A 10220-nucleotide genomic window follows, 5' to 3' on the forward strand; every position below is an offset into this window, starting at 1 on the left:
TCCTTCAGCCTGCCCCCCAGCGCCTCGAAGTCCCTCATAAGCAGAGCAGAGGGTTGGATTAGATGACCTCCTTAGGTTCCTTCCAACCCCAATTTGCTATGATTCATAAGAACATAAGAAGTGCCATGATGGGTCAGATCACTGGTCCATCTGGCTCAGTATCCTGTCTCCAGCAGTGGCAGACATGGATGTTAAAGAGGGCGACCTCTAAACTGGGTATATCTAGAGTGATCTATCCCATATTCGATAGCTTCCCTCGCATCCACCATTATTGGTTTAGAGATACCAGAGGAAACAAACTCCAACCATTCTATTCAATAGCTAGTAATTGATCATCCCCTAATTTATGTAGTCTTTTTTGGACCTGACTATGCTATCAGATTCTACCACCTCCTGTGGCAATCATACAATAAAAACAACAAACATTTACCCTACTTGATGCATTAATGGAGGAAGCATGTGTTCACATTGTGTACTATATACACTTTATTTTTAAAAGGAAAAAATATGAAACCTATGATCGTTAAGAAAACCAAAAACTAACTTGAGTACCTGATGTTATGTTGTCTCCTGGTTTGGCAAGTGGCCTGAAACAATGAGCCTGAGAGATGTGAATTTCCTTATGCTCAGTTAATCTAACTGGAATGCTCCCCTAGTTAGTGTCAACACCTAAAATATTTCATCAATCCTTTAAGGAAAACGATTTGAGAGATGCAATCAGTTAGGAGTTACTACAGGCAATAAAATGCAGAAGGAGGAAAGAAGAAAAGGACAGACACAGGGGCTAGGGACAGACCTGACTACATTAAACCCGTTTGTAACTGCACAGAGGTGTCCTCTGGACTGAAAAAAATGCAGGTACATGCCTGCAGTGGCTCAGGCCAGAAGACAGGGGGCACCAAAGCAGCCCTCCCTTCCCTTCCACAGGGTTGAGCTGAGGGGGGTGTGGCCAGGCCCAGGCAAGATGCTCTAATTAGGGAGGGGTTCCCACCATCCTGAACAGCCCAGCAGGGAGTTGATAACACAGTGTTAATCACCCCTAACTCAGTGTTTATTACCGCATAAGAAAACAATAGAGGGACATTACTAGCTACCTGTTGACTCTGCCTTTGTCCTGTCTGCCACAACATGGACCATAGCCAGCATGTGGGCTGCTTCCTAATAGATTCTGCTTCCTGTAGATTCTGGGATGCTGGGGGAGTCTGATTCAACTTAAATCAGCAAGGGATCTGGGATAGACATTGCAGAAACCAGTTTGACCCAAATCAGTTAAGTCTGATACTACATTCAACCAGGTTTATCTCAAACTGGTTTCAGCCACTTTTAAACTGGTTTATCTGCACTGAACATCTGTTCTGTTACAGGTTTCAACCATTTTTGGATCACTTGAACTGGTTTATGTGTAATGTCTACCTCTAGCAAGGGAGAAAAAAGGAAAGTAGATTGCAAAAGAGAGAAACAAAGCATGAATTGTATTGGTCATAAAACTGATAACATAAGCCTGATCAATAGCAGCGAGCATGCATTGGTTAGCAACAAATATTGCCAAACTAATTCACAGCATGTACAGATATTAATTTGTACATTTGTGACCATATTTACTCTGGGAGAAAAAGCCTGAACATCTGTATACATGTGGTTTCTTCTGGGAGAGCAGCAACTCTCTCAGGAGAAACTGAATTTCTGTACGAGGCCTGCATCTCCTTCTTTGACAAAGTAACTAGTTGGGTCAGTGAAGGTAATGCATAAAACTTTGTAAAGTTTTAGTAAAACTTTGAATATAATACTACATGACATTCTCATACATGAACTGGAGAAATGTAGGCTGGATAACATTGCTATAACAGTAGTGTAGCAGGGAGTTGGGCACAGGACACTTACTGGGCAATACAGAGTCCCAGAAAAGCTCTCCCAGGCTTCCTGCCCTGGCTGTAGACGAAGAAGACAGCTGGGTCAGGCTGGGAATAAGGAACAGCAAAGAGACACAAGGCAGTCATGGGGGACAGGAAGAGCTCCTGGATTTGCTGACAGGACAGTTTGTAGCACATTTGAAGCTGCTGGAGGCAGCACATGAGGGGAAGCACCAGAGAAGCTCCCAGAAAGTCCCTCCCTTACTGGAAAGGAGATATGGTGGATGACAGGTGGCAAGCAGCTTGGCCCAAGGGACATAAGTGGCCAAGCTGACCTCAGCTGCGCAGCACCCAGGGAACTGGAAGGGGAGTAGCCAGAGCCAAAAAGTGAGACTTGGGAAGAAGCAGGAGGAGGAGAAGGTCCACAGCAGCAGGACCCCTCAGGCTTCAAAAAAGGGACTATTACACTGGTTGAAGGGGCAAGCTGAGCCCAGCTTTGTTTCTTTGTTTGGATTAATGACCCTTAAAGGGGCAACACTTGGGGATGGGGTCCAGCATTCCTTAAAGGGGCAACCAGAGAGACCAATTTTAAAGGAAAAGCTGTCAACATCTGCTGCAGAACACCTCTTTGGGAGAGATATGCACAGGGTGTAGGGAAAGAGGAGCCCCACAAAGACACCTGGTGGGACCCATGCAATGAACTACCTCAAAGACCAGGTACATTCCCATGTACCCCATTCTAACACTTAAGGCCAAGGCACGGCAGGACAACCCAAGATGATGGGAACGGAGAGTGAGGCCATCAGCTAACACCCCTGCCGCTGAAGGGCTCTAGCTCTCTTCCAAGCTACAGATGGATGCATAATAGGATAAATAACTGCAAGCCAAGGATAATTATACATTTATCAATGACATCCTGACATCCATGAAGTCAGGAGGTTTCATGTAAAGTTTCACAAGGGTCCTATACTATTTGACATGTTTATTAATTACTTGGGTGTCAGAATGAATAGAGAGCATCCTGATCAAGATTACAGATGACACAGAATTGGGAACATTTTGGAGGAGAGAAGTAGAACTGAAAAGGATCTTAATAGATTAGAATGCCAACCTAGAAACAACAACATGAATCCAACACAGACAAATGCAAGATGCTACACCTAGGGAAGAATAATGGGAAATAACTGGCTGGACAGTAGCATTGTTGGAAAAGCTCTGAGGCTTTGGGTGATCAAAGACTCAATATATCAGCAGTGTTCTGCAGTGGCAAAAAAAAGCAAATGTCAATTTGGGTTTATCAAGGCTTCAATGTGTACTATTTATTAAGTATAAGATGTGAGAAGTGGTAGTACCACTCCAATTAGCACTGGTTAGGTCTCAGTTAGAACACTGTGGGTGATTCTACATAAGACATTTGCTGCAAAGTAGACTAATTAGCTCCACAGTAAATGTCTTGCATGTATATGTGCAGGGCTATTAAGCTGAAGTAAGCTAATAAACTAAACCCCAGGGAATTATGTGCAGAAAATGTCAATATTATGCGGCGGGAAAATTCAAAATTATGTGCAAAAAATTCAAAATTATTTGCAATTAATTACTTTTTTTAAAAATTAAACTAAATATAACACTATTTCAACCTTCTTCAGAAATATATGCAGGTACTTGCGTGTGTGGGGGGATGTGGGTTGTGGCTGGGACGGATTTGTGAAGGTGTGTGGAGGAGGGATGCCAGCCACATGTCCTCCAGTACTGCCCCTACCCCGAGCACAGCCTCTGCCCACCACATGCCCCCCCCGCCCAGCTCCCAGGGAACTCCTGGCTGCAGCAGGCAGAGTCCCCCCCCTCCCCCTCCAGCGTGTGGCTCTGGCAAATCCAAGGGGCTCCAGGGCGTGTGCCTTCAGGGCAGACTGGGACGGCTCTGTGCCAGCATGTGGGGCTCACAGCACTGCAGGCAGGAGCCACATGCAGCTCCCAGGATTCACCAGAACCATGTACTGCTGGGGGCTATGCCCCAGCCAGGAGCACCCCAAGGGCCCACTGCCTGCTGCTGGGGGGACTGTGCACTGTGGGGTGCACGGGGTATGGCAGGAGGACCCACACCCACCCACGAATCCCACACACACTCCTATACCCACCCCCACTCCTGCAGGCAGGAGCTCCCCTTCCCACTCATCAGCTACACCCCAGGGATTTATGTAATATTAAACGATTATGCACAGTTATACATTTTAATGATGCGGGTGCCTAACTGCGTAATAGCGTGGAGTGTAATAAACTCTGCAGCAGGATAGTACTTGTAAATACAATACTATCCTGCTGTGGTGTTTTACTCCGCAGCACTGTATGTGTACATGCTGACACAGTTAGCTGGGATACCAGGGTGCTTCAGAGTGGGAAACTGCCTGCTGGCTAGCCCTGCACTGGAGCACCCCTGTGCCCCAGACAGCACCTCTGCAGGATGTTAAGCCAGGTTGGAGCAGCCCCAGGCTGGCAGGCTGACCCCTGGTGTCCCCTACCAGCTGGGGCTGCAATAAGCACTGGAGTTTATTGCTTCTAAGTAATTGCACATGTAGGTATGCCCTGTATGCAGTTCTGGGCTCCACATTATAAGAAGGATATTCAGAAGCTGGAGAGCATCCAGAGGTGGGCAGCAAAAATGATGACAAGGTTGGAAGTCAAGCCATATGGAGGCAGGAGGAGAGACTAAGGAATGCTTAGCTTGGAGAATGGGGCACAACAGCTGTTTTAAACTATTTGAAAGGCTGTCATAAAGAAGATGGAGAGCAACTGTTCATCCTTGTTGCAGAGGGCAGAACACTGGTGATTTTCAAGAGGAGGCTGGATAAGCATAAGGCACTGTTTAAGAACAGCATTCCTGCCTTTGTGAAGAGAGATTGGACAAAATAACCTTTGAAGTCCCTTCGGATCCTCCTGATTCTATGTCCTAAATGAATGATACTGAATGGAGCTTACTGAATGTCCTTGCTGAATGCAGAAAAGAGTTTGAAAACAAAGTTAACTAAGCGTTACTTAGAACCACTGGAGCTTAAAAGGGGTACTCAATGTAAATATAGGCCACATCATTCCCTTGATGATTGTATAAATTCCGTTTGAAATCCACACTAGATTGAGGAGAGCATGCAATCCAAAATTTATATGCTGCCCAAAGGAAAGTAAAAAAAGACAGAATTTGGCCCTTTCCACAGAATGTGTTTTGCTTTTAGGTTCAACAAAGCACTTCAGCATGTCCTTAAATTATACTTAAGTACAACTGAAGTTAAGTAAATGCTGAGCCCAGTTCAAAAATGCACAAGATCCCAGCCCCATTCAAGTTCTTGCTTCCTTAGTTAAGTTCTACTGTCTTCAATGGAATTTCAGCCTTTTTCAAGTAATGCATCTACTTTCCAGAACTGGGATAATTTCCCAAACTGAGGCCTAAAAAGGGCAGGTAAAGTATAATATGCACTTGGCTTCCAATATGAAAGAATTTTTCCAAACGAATCAAAGGGTTCATTAAAGTAAACACTGATAAATATCAAAGTAATCAAGTGAAATGCTGATAATTTCTTCCAAAGTTAACAGCATGATAAAGATTATGGCTACAACATGGACAGAAAAGAGAAAGTAAGCCATGCAGACTAAGAAACAATGCATAAAGAACAAAAATTATACTTTAAATCTAAGCTTGTCCAGACAAGGGAGTGTGTGGTTACAATGCTCAACACAATGGTGTCCTGATTCATGACTGCGCCTCCCACCCACTATGAATAAATAAACTAAATCTAATTATGCTGTCATTAATATAAAGATCTATTTACAATCCATCACAAAATAAACAGCCTATAGCCAATTCTACAGACAGGTGCTCAATGCATAATAAAAGGGATCAAAGCCAAGCAATAAATCTTCTGGCTCCGCAGCATGATTGAACAGGATAGGAGTAATTTTTCAATTATATTATGGTATGTTTTATGAAACTAATATGTTGTCAGCCATATTTTAAATCTACAATATGTCCAGGAACTGTGTGATGGACATAGTTTAAGGTCAAAAGTGAATAGCATGATCCAGAAACCAAAATTAAACAAGCATTTCTGAGAGCAAATGCTATCTGTATATTTTCAAGAACTGATGATAAATGGAACATGCTTTGTCTAACTTTCAGTTAAAAATATTCTTGACTTGAAAGTCATGCAGCTTATCAGAGTGAGTGACAGCAAAGGCAATGTTTCATCCTGCTCATAAGAAAAGAGAATGTTGACTGTCTACAGGATATCAGCTTTTGGCAGCGTTTGATATCAGAAATGGAAACCTAACATCTCAAATACTGAACAATAGCACTCAAAGTAAATCAGGTCTTCAGAATAGGGCTGTATGCCCTATCACAGAAAACCTAGCTGACTAAGAATGGAAAGTGTGCATTACTGCAGAGAAAATGGGGCTGTTTTCAGGAAAAACAGATAGAAATGAAACAGACAACAGAAATAAGATATCTTTTATAAAAAATAAAGAACCAGAATATAGTAATATCGTTAAAACTGCAAAATAAAATACAGAGTTCCTATTTCTCTAGAAGTACAGAATGTCATATCATATTTTTTTAGAAAATGAATAGAATTAAATTCCAGCCCAGAGCTGGGCAAAAGCTATTAGATCAGGAAGACATTTCTTTCTGAATCTTTCTTCTCTTTTTTTTTTCTTAGTAAAATTTGACCAACTTCAATTTAAGTCTTTAAGAAATGTACTTTAAAAATATATAAAATAATACACCCCAAATTAGTAATGTGGAGAACCTGAATTATTTTAGAATTCACTTAAACACTTAAGGTTAAGCACTTTCAAAGTAAAAACTGTAGTATGTACATCACATTGTCTTTTTGTACTGGTATAAAAGAATTCCCACATACTCTAAACTCTTACAAATATACACAAATAACATTTTTAAAATTAGGATCTTGTAAATAATAGGACTCAGTCCCTACCCATTTTAATGTTATTGAGAGGTTTTGCCATTATATTAAGTGAGCGTGTCTACATGTGCATATTAATACGCTTGAATAAACTCTGGAGCTTATAGCTCCGGAGTTCATTCAAGTTGGGCATGTGTCTTCACGTGTGCCCTGGAGTGCAGCACATTGAGCCAAGTCGGAGCAGCCCCGACTGGCAGGGATCCCGGGTGGGGGTGGTCAGCCTCCCAGCCTGGGGCTACTCCCCCCAGCTCAACATGCTGCCAGGGGGTTGGCTGGGGCCACGAGGTTGCTTCAGTGAGGGGCTTGACAGCAGGCAGCCCCCACATTGAAGCACCCACATGCCCTGGACAGCCGGGGCAGTGTCTACATGTGTGCTGCTATGGAGATTTTTACTCCACAGCAGGACAGTACTTGTATTTAAAAGTACTATCCTGCTGCAGAGTAAATTAGTTTACTCCATCCTAATACGGGCACGCATGTAGACACAAGATAGTTACTGCACAGCTAATTAGTTGACTGTGCAGTAAATGTCTCATGTAGGCATGCCCAGTGGATATTTGTTAGGCAACACTAGAGGGAAAAACAGGAACCTTGAATTAATACAAAGAGTCTTTCAGGCTGCACACAGGAAAGAAGTTTAAGTGTTACACAACACAAGTCTCTCTCTGGAAATATAGTAACTCCAAAAAGACTGACAGAGTATATAAATAGTACATGAGGTACTGACATTCCAAATTCATTGTTATACTGAAGAAAGAAGTAATGGTTTTTAAGAGGTATGTGGAAATTCCTAAAAAGCTTTTTCGGTACATCCTTTAATGAAATAGTAATTACAGGAAAAAATGTCACTCAAATATTCAGTCTATATAGTCATCACAGTGCTTTTTTTGGTTACCTTCTTTACCCTCAAGGTTCATTCTAAAAACCAAGGAATTTAAATAGATATTATATTTAAATGGATGTTACTTCTTTAACAAAAATAATGAGCAAGCAAGCAATAAAGGGTAAGTTTGCCTAGTTAAAACAGGTGAGAAAGATAATGATTCTTGCCCATCAGGAAATCCATGCTACAGGACAATCAGTAAACCTGCTGAGTAAGCAAGATTAAGGGATAAATCCTATTTCACTGTACGTCTCTCAGTGATGGCTATGCAACTGTGTCCCTAGAGTTTTTTTAGTACTTGTGTACAATTTGCAATTGACCATTGCCTATGATAGAGTACTTACCATGCTCAGTAAGGCTACCTTCCAAGTACATACATAAAACTAGGTAAATCCTGAAATGTAAGTAGCAAAAAAACACAGCTAACAGGTGCCAGACAGAGACTATGGATAAAGGGGTGGATTTGAGGGGGGAGGAGGGGGGCAGGGTATACTAGTGCAGTTGCACCCCCCCCCCCTTTGATTCCTGCTCCACCCACACTTTAAAACCAACTGCTGGGGAGGAGCAGCAGCATTTCTATTCTGGCAGCGCTGAGAGAGTCACTTGATTACATGGCTCATTATCCTCTCCTGAATTCCTGCTAATCTCTCTCCAATCCACAGGTGTTAACAACCTTTTTAACAGCCTTGACATTCCACTATTCAAATGATCCTTCCTGATAAAATGTTTCTGCCTGTTAGCCATTCCTGGTAATGTCTCTCTTCTATTTTGTAGCCCTGAAGGGTGCTTTTAGCTCTAGCTAAAAACCTTAACTCAGGTGTAGAACTGCCTGACAGTGAAGTATTGGAGGCATTCTCACAACACTCAAGAAGGCTAGTTTTGTTTTTATGAATCTGAATATGAGACACACATTTAACTATAACGAATACAGAACGAATGACACAATACCTTTCGACTATTTTTGCCAAGTTTATTGTTTTTTAAGCTTTGCATGTAATCTAGCAAATTAGTGCACATTCCTATAATTACATTTGTTTTGATCTTAAACTGAATAATATAGTGCAAACCCCCTACCATATTAGTATAGCTTCTAGTTTCTCTTTAACTGGAAAAAAATATATGTTTTGTGTTACATGTGATAATATGCCATACCATCTGCACCCCCCATTTTAAAATAGATCTACCCATGTATAGAAACTTCTACCTTTTAGCCCCAAAGCCTGGATTCCAGCCCCTTCTTACTCAGAGGTGTCTGACCCTACTGTTTTTCAGTGATTCAACCATCAGACCACAGGTTAGGCAGTACTTAAACCTCTCTAGCCCTCCTCTTGAAGTTAGTCCCTGGGCAGTCAAGAGAGGGAGACATGTGAGAACTGCAGCAAGCATACTAGCCAGAAGGTATGTGATTCAGTGAGATGGAAGCAGTCTTGGAATAAAGGGCCCCTGGATTCTGCCTGCTTCCACATGACTTTTAAATGTCAGGTGCAGTTGCCTGCTTGCAAGGCACAAGCTGTGAAATCCTTGGCCCTCCCGTTGGGGTATGGGGATCCTTAAACCTAGGTGCTCTACTTCCTGGGGAAATGCCTTAGACCAGGGTGGGCAAAATACAGCTCGCAGGCTGGATCTGGCCCACCAACTGACTGGATCCAGCCCATGGCTGGCTCCACAGCACTCTGTGAGGCCAAGTCCCACCTATTTCTGTTGAGGCAGCCCTTGCTGCACTCCTCCACTGGAAGCAAGGGAAGCAGAGCAGCACCCAGTCAGCTGCAGCCACAGCAGAAACAATCGCCCTGCCTCATGAGCATATCCCAGGGGCAAGGCAGGGGCAGGTGGAGGAGCTCACAGGAGCGAGGCAGGACTTCGGGGGAGGCATGCAGGGAGAGGGTGATGGGACAGGGCATGGCATTAGAGGCAGCAGGGTCTTGCCAGGGCAGATTCTGGCAGTGGCTGGATCATGGCTGCCTGGCACTGGGGTCTGTCTGTCCATCCACCTCCGTCCTGCTGCAGTGTGGGTGTGTCCATTTGTCCACCCCGTGGGCACAGGGCAGCAGAGTGAGGGCTCTGGCAGAGCTCAGGTGGAGGAGGCTGCTCCTTCCACACTGCATGAGCAACTGCTGGCTAAGCCTAGCACTGGATCTGGCTCCAGGAGCCCCTGTGGGCCAGAGCTGGAGATGGGGAGGGAATTCACAGGGCTGGGGTGCTGGTTCTGATCCCCAGCCCGACCTGCAGCAGGTCTGAGACCATCTGCACAGCTCTGAAGTCTGGGCAGGATGGCTCCAGCTCTGGCCCCATCTGAGCCCACCTGGGAGCCACTTACCTGTTCCTGCTAGAGGCAAGGGGAGCAGAGCAGCACAGAACAGAGCAGGAGGAGCAGCCCTGGGAACAGCCCCCCCCAGAAGCTGGGAACAGCAGGAGTGGGTGTGTCTCAGCCCCATGTGGAGCGCCGCATGGGCAGCCATGGACTGCACTGCCTGGGCGAGCTCTGCTGCACACATCCCCTGCCCCTCCCCCCCCCCC

The 10220-nt window shown here is 44.2% G+C and overlaps 1 protein-coding gene across 1 annotated transcript in view; it reads right to left on the minus strand.

Annotated features, from left to right (window-relative positions):
• GABBR2 (gamma-aminobutyric acid type B receptor subunit 2) overlaps nt 1–10220 on the minus strand; it is a 1245145-nt gene that overhangs the window by 901967 nt on the left and 332958 nt on the right. The gene's annotated exons all lie outside the window — the stretch shown is intronic.

Source organism: Gavialis gangeticus, unplaced genomic scaffold (assembly GCF_001723915.1).
Source record: "Gavialis gangeticus isolate Ggan-Ray unplaced genomic scaffold, GavGan_comp1, whole genome shotgun sequence".
NCBI classification, from domain to species: domain Eukaryota; kingdom Metazoa; phylum Chordata; order Crocodylia; family Gavialidae; genus Gavialis; species Gavialis gangeticus.